Source organism: Carcharodon carcharias, chromosome 5, assembly GCF_017639515.1.
Source record: "Carcharodon carcharias isolate sCarCar2 chromosome 5, sCarCar2.pri, whole genome shotgun sequence".
NCBI classification, from domain to species: Eukaryota; Metazoa; Chordata; class Chondrichthyes; order Lamniformes; family Lamnidae; genus Carcharodon; species Carcharodon carcharias.
Window position 1 is genome coordinate 144,787,615 of NC_054471.1, and position 16,305 is coordinate 144,803,919.

The window sequence follows — 16,305 nt, forward strand, 5'->3', positions numbered from 1 at the left end:
GGGCTTTACCTGTTGAACCTGATATATGTGTGTTTATATAAAATAATTATCAATCCATTAAAAATTAGCCTGATTTGTAAACATTATCTTTAAAATTTGTGGAATATCTTTATAAAAGGCAAGCACCTTTTAAAGTACATCATGGCCTGAATTTTACCCTTGGCGGCTACACGCACTTAAGGCCCACCCAGTGTGAAACATGTCTCCCCAGTGGTCAGGAGGGGCTGAGAGGGGGTGGGGGCCTGTCGGGCCCCAGGTCCAATGGCGACCCAGCAGGCAGTTTGAAAAGGGCACAGGCAGCTCCTTGAAGGCTGCCAGGAAAGAACATATCTTCTGTGTTCTGGAAACCAAAGCTATGGCCTCAACTGTAGTTGGAGATGCCGGGCAGGAGGGCAGGAGGACAGGTGGGCGCTCAGCGTCCCCCCAGCTTTTGGACAAGTGCCTCGCAGTGTCCTTAGAGGAGGTGGCTGCCAGGAGGGACACCCTCACCCCCAGACATAGAAGGAGGAGGCCACCATACCAGAAAAAAAAGGCTTGGAGGTTGCTGGCAGCCAAGGTCACAGCCACGACATTGTGCGGCGCACATGGGTGCAGTGCCGCAAAAGGTTCAACGACCTGCTGCACCCAGGAAGGGCGAGTACCATGCTGCCATGGATCAGTGTGGTGAAGTGTTAAGTCTGGCCATCTCCCTGTGGAGCTCAGAGATGTTAGAGTCTGAGTGCCAACTGTCAATGATGCCAGAGTTGGCCAAGGGTGTGAGTCCTGCCTGCTTGGACTGAGTGCCTTCGGCTCAAGGGCCATGACTTGGATGTGCCCTGCAAGGTGTTCCTCAGGCGGGGTTGGCCAGGCTGCAATGGTGCTGGAGGTAGAGAGTGGACTCATCAATTCTCCTCTGTCCTTTCAGGAGAAGACGAGCCATAACCAAATTGAGAGGTCAGACAGGCAGAGGACCCCCAAACCTAATGCTAACCAGATTTGAGCAGGAAGCCTTGGAGCTGGAGAGGTGCCTCACACCTTGGTCAACCAGTCACGGAGAGGCTGGGGTGTCAAACAAAGGTAAGGGTGCAGTGCAGAGAGGTGAGAGTTTCGGATGGTGCAAACATGCTTGTGTAGTCTCTTCATTGATGGGAGCCTCGAAACTGGATTCCCCATTGATCATTGAAAGATGATGGCACCATGATGTAGATCTCCACTATCTCACTAGGGTGCCTGGCATGCACAGTGGCAGTGTGATGACTGTAGCTAATGACATGTCCTTCTTCTCCCTTAGATTCGCCAGCAGGCACTCATTTGCAGAACCCTGAAGACCGATCCTTGACGCCAAAGGACCATTGGGCTTCAGCTGCACCTGTGTCATACCCATTCTCTGAACCAGGCACCAGCGCAGACACCAGCACCTCGGTGGGCATTAGATCTTCAGCTAGAATGCCAGAGCACAGCGGTGAGGGCACTTCACACTCACTTGAGGAACAGGCAGAGGCTGAGCGTTCCCAGGACACCGGCAGTCGGAGGACTGCTGGAGACCAGGATGATGCTGAGTTGAAGGCAGATGATGAGCCTTTACGTGGAAGATGCTGGATGTCCAGCAGGATGTGCGGGAAGATCTGGCAGAAATCCATGTGGGTATGCGTGCCATAATCTCTGTTTTGGAGGAGTCCATGTAGAGCATAAGCACTGAGTTGACCCTCATGGCTGAGCACAGAGAGAGAGGGAGGTGACTTTTGTTGAGAGGCAGCTGCAGGGACAGAATCAAGGGTACCTGCGGTTGCACTTAGACCCACAAACCCCAATACAGGCAATGACCTCAGGTGGTCAGTCCAAGTGTGGGAGATGGGCGAGGCTCCCAGTATCCCAGCTAGGTGCCCACCTATCAATGGAGAATAGGGAGGTCCAGAGCGACATCATGCTGGGGGATGAGCTGCTTGTTGTCTGTGCGGGCTCCTCTCAAGGTGCTCTGGTTGATGGCAGCAGCTCCTCTGCCCCTCTGCCAGTGATCGTGACATCTGATGAAGCTGCGATGACTGGAGAGATGCCAGGTTGGCACTGGCTGCTCCATCCCAGGCGGGGCCAGCACAGGCTCCACTGGCCAGAGTACGCCCGCCAAGGTCATCAAGACCAACAAGACACTAGAGACTGCAGCCCACCCCCAGTGCTGCAACCAATGAGGAGGGGTACCAAGATGTAGCACTTGTAAATGTAAGTTTAAGGCACCATGAGCACAAGAGGGACTGTTCATGGGTGAGCTTCTGCTCTGTAATGTTTTGTTTATGTTTACTGGTGTGAAAATGAACACCAGAGATGGTTATGTTAATTTGTTTGGAATGTGACAATTACATGAATTTTGTTTATCTCATAATGGCCTGAGTATGCTTCAACATTTTTTTGGTGCAGAGTATGCCAGTATGTAATGCTGGATGTGAATGGCCCTAAACTTTATTGCACAGGCATTTAGTGGACTTTGGGTTCAAACGAAAGGGTCATTTCAGACATCCAGGATGGAGGTGGCAGCCCTGGCATGAGGTGGAAGCAGATCTTTTGCAGCAGAGCTGAAGGAGCATTGGATCAAGGCATCCCTGATGTCCCTGCCTCCCTGAAGGATGCTGATGTCTGCCTCCACGTCCTTAGCATTCTCTTCACTGTGCTCCTCTTCTGACTCCTAGGAGCTGACTCAAGATCCTCTTCCTCCCATGGGTCCCCCCTTGCCAGTGCCAGATTGTGGAGAGCACAGCATGCAACCATGATCAGTGATACCCACTCTGGGTGTTATTGTAGCGCTCCCCTGAATGGTCCAGGCATCGGAAGCACATCTTCAGAAGAGCTATGTCCCTCTCTATCACTGCTCTTGAGGAGGCATGACTACTATTATAACGCTGCACCCCCTCTGTTTTTTGGTGGCAGAGAGGCATCATAGGCCACCTTTTCAACAGATAGCCCCTGACACCAAGTGGCCATCCGTCCAGTCAGGCTAGAGCACTGAATAACCTGTCTCAGGAAATAAGCTTCATAGGAGCTGCTAGGGTACTTTGCATAGCTTTTCAAAATCAGCATCTTGTGGCCACATAGTATCTGCACGTTCACGGAATGGAATCCCTTCCTGTTGCCAAAGGACCCACCTGACCCATTGGCGCCTTGATGGCCTCTGTGTGCAATCGAAGGCACCCTGGATACGGGGGAACCCAGCAATCGTTGCAAAGCCTCTGGCTCGCTCAGCCTGGCTGTCCTCATGCGTATGGAAATGAATAAATGTCATTACCCCCTGAACAGAGCTTCTGTCACCAGTTTGACGCAACTGAGGACAGCTGATTGGGACACTCCACAAAGATCCCTACTGACCCCTGGAAAGAGCAGGAAGCATAGAAGTTGAGGGCCACTGTGACCTTCAGAGCCACTAGCATGGGGTTTCCACCCACACAATTGAAGGTGATCTCAGGCCCAATCATCTGACAAATGGAGGTCAGAGTCTACCTTGAGAGGCGTAGACCCTCATTCAGCATTGCACCTCAGACATGTTGAGGTAGCTGCATCGCGGCATGTAAACCCTGGAAGGAGGATAGTGGTATCTTCTGTGGTCCCTTCCACTTTGGACTACCTGCTGTCACTGCATTCCTTGTGCCTGTGCCTCTCCTCCCACAGGTCGCTCCCCTGGAAGTTGCATTGGGACACCTGGCCTCTTCTCCCTTCTGCCCCTCTCTACCTCCTCTGAGGAGGTGCCTTCAGCAGAGGGCACAATCTCCTTTACCAGGCTTAGAGAAGGCTGTCTGATACCTGGAAGAGTCCACACAGTCAAAATCCTCCAGGGGCCTTGGAGACACCAATGAGATTTGAAATGAAGCCTAGAAATGCGAAGGATGAAGCTCAGAACTGAGATGAATTTCAAATAAACAACTCTTAGTAAACTATCTCCTAAACTCCTCTCTACTCACACTGGCAATGCCATTGGCCCTTTTTATCACATCCTTGGAAGAGGTTTTGCAAAAGATGGGCTGCACACCTGCCCATTTTACCCGTACAATGAGCACAAAATTGCATGGGCAACTTAAAATTGGGTTCAATTTAGTTTTTAATGGCCTAAAGTGACCTTTTAATTGATGATGGGCATGGCTCCGACTCCCACATGCGCCCGCCGACCTGAAGATTGTGCCCATGCAAGAACACCCAATCTGGTCAGGCGCATGCCCATCCACATGTAAAATGCTACCCCACGGCTGCTTTGTACAGCATTTTTAACAACTGTCAAGCTTGACAAATAAAATAGCATAAAATGCAAAAAGAAAACAATTTAGGAGCTGGTCCACGAACATGCTCAAAGCAGCAAACTCAGCTAACAGTAACATGTACAGGATACTTTGTGCAGGTAGAAATTCACATTCCACTTGTAATGAAGGAGCACCTGCATCACCAGAACTATAGCAGTTCAAGGCAGCAGCTCACTATCACCTTCTCAATGGCAACTAGAGATGGGCAACAAATGCTGGCTTTACCAGTGCACTCACATCCCATGAAAGAATAAAATATATGTCATTCCAAATACAACAAAGGCAAATGAAAAGAGGTGTATGGTGCTGATTGTATCTACCTGCTTGTGTGAGACTTGTACTACAGGCTGGAACTCTCAGCCCATTGCACGTTTCATACTATAAGGAAAGAGTGGGCTGTTAAATTCTGTTGGACTGAGGTGACTTCTGCCCAAAAATTTTCCATATAAGTTTTAAAGGAAGGGCCTGCTGTAAAGATTTTCTATTTAAAAAATTGTTTTGTTTACAAAGGTATGATTTCATACAGGCACTTTATTCTTCAACTATTAATACCACGTGAGTGATCTCTAGTTTGGTTTCAAATGCAGGATTTATGTTTTCCATTTTCTTGTCTGCCTCTGGATACTAAATTCCAAGGCCTTCGATAACCTTGGATTTTGACTAGGTTAGTGACAGCTTCAGCCTCTTTAACCTTGTGCAGCACAGTTCGGCAGAGCTGCCCTTACTGTTGGTCTTGAAATACAAACATACAAACAAGGAGCAGGAGTAGGCCATTCAGCCCGCTTGAGCCTGCACTGCCATTTAATAGGATCATGGCTGATCTGATAGTAACCTGAAATCTGCATCCCACCTACTGCCAATAACCGTTCACCCCCTTGCTTACCAAGAATCTATGCACCTCTGCCTTAAAAATATCCAAAGACTCCGTTCCACCACCTTTTCAGGAAGAGAGTTCCAGAGACTCACAAAACTCTGAGTGAAAAAATTTCACCTCATCTCTGTTTTAAATGGGCGACCTCTTATTTTTAAACAGTGACCCCTAGTTCTAGATTCTCCCACAAGACATCCTCTCCACATCCACCCTGTCAAGACTCCTCAGGATTTTATATGTTTCAATCAAGTCTCCACTTACTCTTCTAAACTCCAACGGATATAAGCCTAACCTGTCCAATCTTTCCTCATAAAATAATTCACCCATTCCAGGTATTAGCGTGGTAAACTTCCCCTGAACTGCTTCCAACACATTTACATCCGGCCTTAAATAAGGTGACCAATACCGTAAACAATACTTCAAATGTTATCTCACCGATGTCCTGTACAACTGAAGCATAACCTCCCTACATTTGTATTCAATTCTCCTCACAATAAATAATAATATTCTATCAGCTTTCCTAATTACTTGCTGTAATGCATACTAGCCTTTTGTGATTCATGCACTAGGATACCCAGATCCCTCTGCATCTCAGGGCTCTGCAATCTCTCACTGTTTAGATAATATGCTTCTCTTTTATTCTTCCTGCCAAAATGGACAATTTCACATTTTCCCACATTATACTCCATCTGACAGATCTTGACCACGCACTTAACACATCTATATCTGTTTGTAGTCTCCTTGTGTGTCCTCTTCACAACTTACCTCCCTACCTATCTTTGTGTCATCAGCAAATTTGGCAACCATCCCATTCATCCCTTCATCAAGTCATTTATATAAATTGTATAAAGTTGAGGTCCCAGCACTGATCCCTGTGGCATGCCAGTCATTACATCTTGCCAACCTGAAAAAGACCCATTTATTCCTACCCTCTGCTTCCTTTTAGCCAGCCAATATTCTATCCATGCCAATATGTTAGTCCCTATACCATGTGATTTTATTTTCCACAATAATTTGATCTGGCACTTTATCAAATGAATTAGCTTTGCTGACTGTCCTGAACCTCATTTCATCTGGGCCATTTTATTCTCATTCTTAGTCATTCATAGGATGAGACCGTTGCAGGCTAGGCCAACATTTATTGCCCATCCCAAATTGTCCTCCCTAAAAGGCATTTAAGAGTCAACCACATTGCTGTGGGTCTGGAGTCACCTGTAGGCCAGACCAGGCAAAGACAGCAGATTTCCTTCCTTGAGGGGCATTAGTGAACCAGATGAGTTTTTATGACAATCAGCAATGATTTTATGGTTATTATTAGACTTTTAATTCCAGATATTTATTGGATTCAAATTTTACCATCTGCCTTGGTGGGATTTGAACCCAGGTCCCCAGAGTATTACCCTGGGTTTCAGAATAATGAGTATAGTCACAGCACCACCACACCACTTTATCCCCAGTTCTAGCCCTCTCTAAAAGTGAGTGAGATTACCCTGAATCTGTGAATAGTAATGGGCCACAGTAAAATTGCAGGGCTTCAGTGAACATAGCTTTTGATGGGCTGTAAAAGAACACTGATCAGAAGTGGGCAGACAAGAGACCGAGCAGCTACAAGTAGCTGTCCTTAAGCTTCTAAGAATATGGACATGCCAATTGCATTAGTATACCCTCTTTCTCCCCTTCAGTGTGGGAATGTTGTTTTTATTATATCTGTACCTTTGATGTGGATAACACTGGCAAAGCTGCATTTATTGCCCTCCTTGTCTAAGATGATGTGGTTCAAAGATTTCTCCTTGGCTGCTGCAGCCCTAATGCTGATTATATTCCCATAAAGAAGAGAAAAATTCCAGAGTGCTATGGGGTTAGGCTAGGATAAGTGAAAACTCACAAGCAAAGACAGACGGAGAACGTAAGAGAAGAGGAGGAGTTGATAACAGCTCATGCAGCTGCAGGGATAGTGTTCAGAGACAAACAGCTGAATTTCCACCCCAGAGGTGGGTTGTGAGAACCAGAAAATTTCCAAAAATGCACAGTGAGGCTTGGCTGAGAGCCCAGACATCCATTAGACTGTTGAAACAGCTTCACCCCAAGGAAAACATTGCTTGATTGATAGCTTTTGCTCTCTGATCTATTCTGTCAATTGCACAATGGTTATTTAAGCAAGCTAAAGAGGTTTGAAGTGATTGCAGTTCCAGCTATTGATACTTTAAAGGGTCTGGATGATTGACACTTTTATAGGGCTGTAATGAAAGGGAACCATTCAATGGCATTACCATTGCTGAACCCTCCACAATCAACACCCTGGGGGTTATCATTGAGCAGAAACTGAACTGGACTAGCCATATAAATACATTGGTACAAGAGCAGGGCAGAAGCTGGGAATTCTGCAGCAAGTAGCTCACCTCTTGACACACCAAAGCCTGTCCACCATCTACAAAGCACAAATCAGGAATGTGATAGAATACTCTCCACTTGCCTGGATGAGTGCAGCTCCAACTACAGTCAAGAAGCTCAACACCAAGCAGGATAAAGCAGTCTGCTTGATGGCACCCCACTCAGCACCTTAAATATTCACTCCCTCCAGCATCAACATATCATGGCAGCAGCATATACCATCTACAAGATGCATTGCATTAACTCACCAAGGCTCCCCCTTCAGTACCTTCCAAACCCATTACCTTTACCATCTAGGAGGATAAGGGCAGCAGATGTACGGGAACATCACCACCTGAAAATCCCCCTCTAACTCACACACCATGATGACTTGGAACTGTAGCACCCTTCCTTTACTGTCACTGGGTCAAAGTCCTGGAACTCCATTCCTAACAGCACTGTGGGTGTACCTACACCATATGGACTGTAGGCTAATGCCCTGGGGATATGGGTTCAAATCCTACCATGGCAGCTGATGGAATTTAAATTAAATTGATAATTTTGGAAAATAAAGCTAGTCATAGTCATGGGGACCATTATAACTATCATTGATTGTCATAAACACCCATCTGGCTCATTAGTGTCCTTTGGGGAAGGAAATCTACTATCCTTACCTCATCTGGCCGACATGTGACTTCAGACCCAGAGCATTGTGGTTGACTCTTAACTGCCCTCTGAAATGGCCAAGCAAGCCACTCAATTCAAGGGCAATTAGAGTTGCGCAACAAATGATAAGGGCCATTTCAGTGTTGTGAAATGAGCTGAAACTAGATGGAAGAGGGTTAAATATGGAGCTGTGGTTAAAATAAGCTCAGATTTGGGAGATAGCAACATGTTCAAAAATTTTGGAGAAGGAGAAGAGGTCAGAGATGGGATGGCAGCTTGGAAGCATAGAAAGGTCAATGTTGAGTTTTAGCTGAGGGTAATGAAATATATTTGAAAGGGAAGGATCAGTATTCTAGGAGATTCTGCCAGACCTGCTGAGTTTTTCGAGATAATTCTGTTTTTGTTTTGGATTTCCAGCATCCGCAGTTTTTTGTTTTTATCTCTGGGTTTAATTGACTGCCACTGCTCTTCAAGAAATGCCTTCCTTGAAGAAGTTCTGTTCGTCTCTGCGACAAGATTTCCGTATCTCTCTTTTGCCTTGCTCACCTTCATTGCTTTCCATTTCTCTCCTGGTGTTTGACAAGGTGTTACTAAAACCCGCTTACACAGCCATATCTCCTTTCTCAGTGACTGTCTCCGTCTCCGACTTACCCCACATGGATTTCAACTGAAATTCCACCCCTCAAGTTTCGAACCCACCCAGGATTACAGGTATCTCCGGGACATAAGACGTTTCTCGGACTGTTGTTCCCGTCACATTCTGAGATCCACAATCAGTGCCATGCACTGCCATATGAACACACTCGACCTCTCCCTCCAGCAGCACCACCGTACCTTTTTTCAAAGCTGCGCGTGCCCCCAGTTTCATTTTATTCTTCATCTCATCCGACGCCTCAACAAGAAACTTTTTCTCTTTCTCTCAAGTGCTAAGGAACGCAAGCTCCAACAACTCATCAACACCAACACCCATCTAGGACCCTCCACCCCTGCCTGTCCCTCCGTCCCCACCCCATCTTCCAATCCCAGCCCCAGCCGGGAATTCACTATACCACCTGACCTTCCCCTCTCCGATGCTGAACATTCAGTGCTCAGCAAAGGACTTAGTTTCATACCCCTACGCCGTCACCTCAATGAATTTCGGGCTCGGCATGATGCTGAACTCTTCTTCCGCCGTCTTCGTCTCCGGGCTCACTTCTTTGGGCAGGAGTCCTCTCCCCGTTCAACGGATCCTTTCACCCACCTCCAATATTCTCCCTCCACCTGGACCCCTCCCTCTGGATTCTTACCTTCTCTTGATCTTTTCATTGAGAACTGTCGGCGCGACATTAGTCGTCTCAATTTCTCTGCTCCTCTCACCCATTCTAATCTGTCTCTCTCTGAAGTTACTGCACTCCATTCTCTCAGGTCTAACCCTGACATTGTCATCAAACCCGCTGACAAGGGTGGTGCTGTTGTTGTCTGGCGCACTGACCTCTACCTCGCGGAGGCTGAGCGTCAACTCGCAGACACTTCCTCCTACCTCTCCCTGGACCATGACCCCACCACTGAACATCAAGCCATTGTTTCCAGGACTGTCACTGACCTCATATCCTCTGGGGATCTTCCTCCCACAGCTTCCAACCTGATAGTCACCCAACCTCGGACGGCCCGCTTCTACCTCCTACCCAAAATCCACAAACAGAACTGCCCCGGTAGACCGATCGTCTCAGCTTGCTCCTGCCCCACAGAACTCATTTCTCATTATCTTGACTCCCTTCTCTCTCCCCTGGTCCAGTCCCTTCCCACCTACATCCGTGATTCCTCTGACACCTTACATCACATCACCAATTTCCAGTTCCCTGGCCCCAACTGCTTCCTCTTCACCATGGATGTCCAATCCCTCTACACCTCCATCCCCCACCAGGATAGTCTGAGGGCCCTTAGCTTCTTCCTTGAACAGGGGCCCCAACAATCCCCATCCACCACTACTCTCCTCCATCTGGCGGAACTTGTTCTCACACTGAACAATTTCTCCTTCAACTCCTCTCACTTCCTCCAAATAAAAGGTGTGACTATGGGTACCTGCATGGGCCCCAGCTATGCCTGTCTCTTTATGGGGTATGTGGAACATTCCTTGTTCCAATCCTACTCCAGCCCCCTTCCACAACTCTTTCTCCAGTACATTGAAGATTACTTCGGTGCTGCTTCATGCTCTCGTCGGGACTTGGAAAAATTTATTAATTTTGCTTCCAATCTCCAACCATCCATCATTTTCATGTGGTCCATCTCTGACACTTCCCTTCCCTTCATTGACCTCTCTGTTTCAATCTCTGGTGATAGACTGTCCACCAATATCCATTACAAGCCTACCGACTCCCACAGCTACCTCGACTAAAGCTCCTCACACCCCGCTTCCTGTAAGGACTCCATCCCATTCCCTCAGTTCCTTCGCCTCCGTTGCATCTGTTCCAATGATCCTACCTTCAAAACCAGTTCCTCTGACATCTCCTTCTTCTTCCTTAACCTAGCTTTTCCACCCACTGTCATTGACAGGGCCCTCAACCGTGTCCGGCCCATCTCCCGCGCATCCGCCCTCATGCCTTCTCCTCCCTCTCAGAAACATGATAGGGTCCCCCTTGTCCTCACTTATCACCCCACCAGCCTCCGCATTCAAAGGATCATCCTCTGCCATTTCCGCCAACTCCAGCATGATGCCACCACCAAACACATCTTCCCTTCACCCCCCCTATCGGCATTCCATAGGGATCATTCCCTCTGGGACACCCTGGTCCACTCATCCATCACCCCCTACTCCTCAACCCCCACCTATGGCACCACCCCATGCCCACGCAAAAGATGTAACACCTGCTCTTTTACTTCCTCTTTCCTCACCGTCCAAGGGCCCATACACTCCTTTCAAGTGAAGCAGCATTTCACTTGCATTTCCCCCAACTTAGTCTACTGTATTCGTTGCTCCCAATGTAGTCTCCTCTACATTGGAGAGACCAAATGTAAACTGGGCAACTGCTTTGCAGAACACCTGCGGTCTGTCCGCAAGAATGACCCAAACCTCCCTGTCGCTTGCCATTTTAACACTCCACCCTGCTCTCTTGCCCACATGTCTGTCCTTGGCTTGCTGCACTGTTCCAGTGAAGCCCAGCGCAAACTGGAGGAACAACACCTCATCTTCCGACAAGGCACTTTACAGCCTTCCGGACTGAATATTGAATTCAACAACTTTATGTCCTGAACTCCCTCCTCCATCCCCACCCCCTTTCTGTTATTTCCCCCTTCCTTTTGTTTTTTCCAATAAATTATATAGATTTTTCTTTTCCCACCTATTTCCATTATTCTTAAATATTTTTAAATCTTTTATGCTCCCCCCACCCCCACTAGAGCTATACCTTTAGTGCCCTACCATCCATTCTTAATTAGCACATTCGTTTAGATATATATCACCAACTTCAACACTTATGTGTTCTTTTGTTCTGTTGGCTGTGACATCTTTTGATGATCTGCTTCTCTCACTGCTTGCTTGTCCCTAAAACCACATACCCCCCTCCACTTCTCTGCCCCCACCCACCCCCCCACACACACACCTGAAACCAGCTTATATTTCACCCCTTCCTTGGATTCACCTAGTTCTGAAGGGTCATGAGGACTTGAAACGTCAACTCTTTTCTTCTCCGCCGATGCTGCCAGACCTGCTGAGTTTTTCCAGTTAATTCTGTTTCTGTTTTTATCCCTAGGAAAGTGGCCTATTACATGAGGGCCAGCAGGGATTTTGGGTGTTGAGCAGTTTAGTGTGAATAGCGTCAAGAGAACAGAGGATGGGCCTCATGAAAGTAAAGCAATGCAATAATTCCAAATAAAGGACCTTGCAGCATGACGAATCAAAACCCCGAATCCAAAATCCTAATTGAACCGACTAGCTTTTCTTCTCCCAGACGACATATGCATTGTCTCAGTAGATTCAGAAGCATTGTACTCCACAGACTCAAAAGGGCATTTAATCATCACTGTATGTTGTTCTGATAAGGGTTAGTTCCCTAATCCCAAGCACCCAGTGGAGAAGCCATACTCAAAGCAGGTCAGGGAAAAGTATTGAAGTCCTGATTCTCTGGCCAATGCTCCCTGGGAGCATGAGATCATGGGGTTAATCCAATAATTTTCACTCTTATCCTTAAACAAACATTTATTCTGACTGTTAAATGGAGCTAATTAATACACCATAACCGCTTGTATTGAGATTCTATTTCACAGATATGCTGCCTGATGTACTGTATGTGAAAAATATCCCTCTAACCTGCAGTCTTGCTTGACTTGTTAATGTGCTTGTTAACTTTGTACTTTTGTCCTTCAGTTCTGAAATCACAATTCAGTTTAAAACAGCCCTGTTTTTTTTCCATACTGTTCCAAAGACTTGCATCTATCTCAATCTTTTAATCAAATGCATACTAAAAAGAGCAACAAGATGATTTTGTTGTAAATATTTAAAGTTAGTCTGTTTCTATGTTGGCAAGAAGTAGCTATAATAATTGATCATGCCCTGGAAAGACTTGAGTTCGGTTACGCTGGATGGAGAGGGTGCATCTTTGATTGCCCTAACTTTCTCTTCTAGCAGATACAAACCCACGGTATCCACCCTGCAACCCAGGTAAGTAACTTCGTGCTTGGAGTGCACATTTTCTTTAATTGTACGTCGGCTTTCAAGAATCTTCTTAGTACCACTTCCAGGCTGGCCAAGTGTTCGGTCTTGGTTGACCCTGTGATCAGAACATCATCTGGATATACTATCACTCAGGGAAGTCCTTGCAAAAGACTCTTCATTGTCCTTTGGACAATTGCACATGCAGACGATATTCCAAAGGGTAAGCGAGTATATTGATACAGACCCTTGTGCGTGTTGATGGTTAAATACTCTCTAGGCATACTATCCAGCTCTAACTGTTGGCATGTATGGCTCATGTCCAGATTTTCCTCCAGCTAGCTTTGCATATAAGCTGTCCACCCTTGGGATAGGATATTTATCCAGTTTGGCTGCCTTGTTTGCGGTCAATTTATAGTCCCCACAAATGGGTATAGTTTGGTCAGGCTTCACCACTGGGCCTATGGGTGCTGCCTGTTCCAAACATTGGACTGGTTTGATGATGCCAAGCTTTTCTAACTGGCACAATTCTGCATCCATCTTCTCCTTTTGGGCATAAGGCACAGGTTTGGCCTCAAAGAAATGGGGTGTCGCCTGAGAATCCACATATATTTTTGCTTGCAAGCTTTTTAACTCCGTAATTCATCACAAAATACTCTGTTGTATTTCCTTAGCAGTTCAAGAACTCCTCCTGTTCTCAAGTCAAATATTTCAGACCAGTTGAGTGTGATTTTTTTGTAACCAGTCTTGGCCCAGAAGACTAGGTCCTTCATCTGTCACCATGATCACTGGGAGCTGGGTTGTCTGTTGCCTATAGGAAAAGAGGCACATGAGAGGAGATTTCAGCCTGAGTGAGACAGAAACCAAGTGAATGTATTTGGGAATTTGATCCAATGCAGGAATTCAACTGGTAAGTCTTTTTCAAGTTCAATTTTGGAGTAACTCTTTCGAGTACAAACACATTTCCATCTGTTCCTATTCAGATGAAGTTACATTGTTTCATAGCTTGCCAATTGTGAGATTTGAACTCTTGATCTTGGGGTTACAAACCCAGTAACTCTTTCGAGTACAAACCCGTTTCCATCTGTTCCAGATGAAGTTACATTGTTTTCATAGTTTGTCATTGTGAGATTTGAACTCTTGATTGTTTTGCCATTGTGAGATTTGAACTCTTGATAATCTTTTAAATGAAAACCAAATCAACAAAATTGGGATAAATCAGGCACAGCCCCTAATTCAGGTCAGCTGTAAAACCAAGAACAAAGTTTAAAGGAAACTTACAAACTTTAAATCAAAATGTGATTAAAGGGGTCAACAAAACACCCCAGTCCCCGCGGTGCCCACCGAGCATGGAAGGCCTCGAGAGTGCCAGCAGACACCGCGTGCTCCTTCTCCAGGGACATCCGGCAGCGAACGTAGCCACGCAAGAGGGACAAACAATCGGGCGGGACTCCCCCGTCGATCGCCCGCTGCCTGGACCTGTTAATGGCCAACTTGGCCAGGCCCAGGAGCAGGTTCACGAGGAGGTCCTCCTCCTTCCCAACCCCCTTCCGCACCGGGTGCCCATAGATCAGGAGCGTGGGACTGAAGTGTAAACAAAACATCAATAAAAGGTTTTTCAAATAACTAAAAAGGGAGTGCAGTCTACAACACCCTATGTATACATGGTCCACGGACTCCACAAGACCGCAAAAAGGGCATGTGTCCTGAGAGTCCGTGAACCTATGCATCCTCTTATTATAAGGGACTGCTGCATGCAACACCCTCCAACCCAGGTCCCCGATAGAAAGGGGGAGGACACCTCCATAGAGGGCCTCCCATCGGGGGCCGCCGCCGCCGGACGGCAACAAGGCACGCCAGGGCGTGTCCGGTCGACGGACAAGGGCGAGAAAATGGAAGGTGTGCAGCAGCAGTCCGTACAAAAAGCCCCTCTTTGCCGTGCCAAAAGGCACAGAGGGCATGTCCCCGAGGCGGCTCATATTGCGGGGCACCAGCACCCGAGGGAGGGTTCGGGGCTTGGGGCCAATGTGGAATTCTGTCCAAACAGGGGAACGCTCAGACGGAAGACCACCGCGCACCTGGGCCACCTCAAGACCCAAAATAACGTCGGGTCCGAGCACGACCGTTCTCAGGTCTTGGATGGCATGGGCTGCGACCTGGACACTCACAGATGCGCGTCGCGCCAACTCCTGCAGGAGCATCCAGCCCAGTCCTCCGCCACCCAGCACGTCCCCGATCCTGGTCACCCCTGCGGCCACAGCCCTCCTCTCCGCCAACCACTGAAAAGGACGGAGGGGCGGATTCCTGAGCAGCGGCTCTCTGACGATGGCCGCTACTCCTGACGGGGGAGAGCTGCATCGCGAAGCGACCACTTTCCAGACTTTGATCAGGTCCTGGTAAAAGACGGGCAACGCCTGCAAGGAGCCACCGAGGCCCAGCTGTTCTATAAACAGGAGCTGCACGTCATAATTCAGGCCGTGCACCTGACGGAAGAAATACGTCATCAGGGCACACCATCTAGGAGGAGGCTCGACGTAAAGGTATCGCTGCAGGGTCTGAAGGCGGAAAGTCGCCACCTGTGTGCATAGGCACACTAGCGCCTGACCACCCTCCCTAAGCGGGAGCCCTTTGCCTGAATAAGGCCTAAATTAAGTGTTGATAACTGTAGCAGGAAGCCATGCGAGAGGGTGACTCATCACAGAGTCATATAGAAAAGGAACTTCTTAAGCGCACAATCAGTAAGAGGCACACAGTCAGCGAGGGGAGACTTTGACCTGAGTGAGACAGAGACCGAGTGAGTATATTTGGAAATTTGGTTCAAAGTGGGCATTTGGTGCATAGGGGGAGAAGGGTGCTTTAGGTAAGATTTACTACAAGAAATGGGACTTAGAATAGAGTGCTGGCAGTTGGGTAATTAAGGGAGTTAGGGAAGGAAGGAAAGAGGTACTCCTTTGCTTTTTGCTTTCTAACTTTCTTAGCCTTGAGCAAGTGATTGTACTCTGCTACAGGAGAAGAAGCTAGTTGTTTGGTGAGTATCTGGTAAGTGACTAAGGTTTATTCTATCCCTAAGGTTTAAAATAGTCTAGTAACTGGTGGTAAGGTTAATAAAATATATAAAAACAAAAGTAAAAAATATAATTGTATAAAATAATTAAACAGTTAAATAGAACACATTAAGGATATCAGGACAAGTGATGTGTTACAGCTGCAACATGTGGGTGAACCTGGGCAAACACGTCTGCAGTAAATGTTTGAAGTTTCAGCAGCTTCAGCTCAGAGTTTGTGAGCTGGAGGATGAACTACAAACATTGCGATGCATCAGGGAGGCGGAAAGTTATCAGGAGGCAGTCACGCCTCTTAGGACTGGTTCTTCTGATTTGGTCCGTGGTCAGGGGCATTGGGGTGTAACTGCGAGTGAAGCAGGTAAGCGGGCTCAGAGGGCAGGAGCCTCAGCCCTTACAATTGTCCAACAGGTTTCAGGTTTTTTCAGATTGTTTGGATTAGAGTTGGGGCTG